Source organism: Bison bison, unplaced genomic scaffold (genome assembly GCF_000754665.1).
Source record: "Bison bison bison isolate TAMUID 2011002044 unplaced genomic scaffold, Bison_UMD1.0 scf7180017864492, whole genome shotgun sequence".
In the NCBI taxonomy this organism is placed as follows: Eukaryota; Metazoa; Chordata; class Mammalia; order Artiodactyla; family Bovidae; genus Bison; species Bison bison.
This window is the reverse complement of record NW_011495051.1, coordinates 8,994,156-8,995,781: the sequence shown is the minus strand read 5'-3', so window position 1 is coordinate 8,995,781 and position 1,626 is coordinate 8,994,156.

Genomic DNA, 1,626 nt, shown 5'->3' with positions numbered 1-1,626 from the left:
TTTGGAGCCGGTCTGTTGTTCCATGTCCAGTTCTAACTGCTGCTTCCTGACCTGCATACAAATTTCTCAAGAGGCAGATCAGGTGGTCTGGTATTCCCCTCTCTTTCAGAATTTTCCACAGTTTATTGTGATCCACACAGTCAAAGGCTTTGGCATAGTCAGTAAAGCAGAAATAGATATTTTTCTGGAACTCTCTTGCTTTTTCCATGATCCAGCAGATGTTGACAATTTGATCTCTGGTTCCTCTGCCTTTTCTAAAACCAGCTTGAACATCTGGAAGTTCATGGTCCACATATTGCTGAAGCCTGGCTTGGAGAATTTTGAGCATTACTTTACTAGCATGTGAGATGAGTGCACTTGTGTGGTAGTTTGAACATTCTTTGGCATTGCCTTTCTTTGGGATTGGAATGAAAACTGACCTTTTCCAGTCCTGTGGCCACTGCTGAGTTTTCCAGATTTGCTGGCATATTGAGTGAAGCACTTTCACAGCATCATCTTTCAGGATTTGGAATAGCTCAACTGGAATTCCATCACCTCTACTAGCTTTGTTCATAGTGATGCTTTCTAAGGCCCACCTGACTTCACATTCCAGGATGTCTGGCTCTAGGTCAGTGATCAAACCACCGTGATTATCTGGGTCGTGAAGATCTTTTTTGTACAGTTCCTCTGTGTATTCTTGCCATCTCTTCTTATCTTCTACTTCTGTTAGGTCCATACCATTTCTGTCCTTTATCAAGCTCATCTTCGCATGAAATGTTCCTTTGGTATCTCTAATTTTCTTGAAGAGATATCTAGTCTTTCCCATTCTATTGTTTTCCTCTATTTCTTTGCATTGATAGCTGAGGAAGGCTTTCTTATCTCTTCTTGCTATTCTTTGGAACTCTGCATTCAGATGTTTATATCTTTCCTTTTCTCCTTTGCTTTTCGCTTCTCATCTTTTCACGGCTATTTGTAAGGCCTCCCCAGACAGCCATTTTGCTTTTTTGCATTTCTTTTCTATGGGAATGGTCTTGATCCGTGTCTCCTGTACAATGTCACAAACCTCATTCCATAGCTCATCAGGCACTCTATCTATCAGATCTAGGCCCTTAAATCTATTTCTTACTCCACTGTATAATCATAAGAGGTTTGATTTAGGTCATACCTGAATGGTCTAGTGGTTTTCCCTACTTTCTTCAATTTAAGTCTGAATTTGGGAATAAGGAGTTCATGATCTGAGCCACAGTCAGCTCCTGGTCTTGTTTTTGCTGATTGTATAGAGCTTCTGCATCTTTGGCTGCAAAGAATATAATCAATCTGATTTCGGTGTTGCCCATCTGGTGATGTCCATGTATAGAGTCTTCTCTTGTGTTGTTGGAAGAGGGTGTTTGTTATGACCAGTGCATTTTCTTGGCAAAACTCTATCAGTTTTTGCCCTGCTTCATTCCGTATTCCAAGGCCAAATTTGCCTGTTACTCCAGGTGTTTCTTGATTTCCTACTTTTGCATTCCAGTCCCCTATAATGAAAAGGACATCTTTTTTGGGTGTTAGTTCTAAAAGGTCTTGTAGGTCTTCACAGAACTGTTATAACATTAAATAAGTTATTCTCTATTTTATCAGAAAAAGTGAAGACAATTTAACATTTAT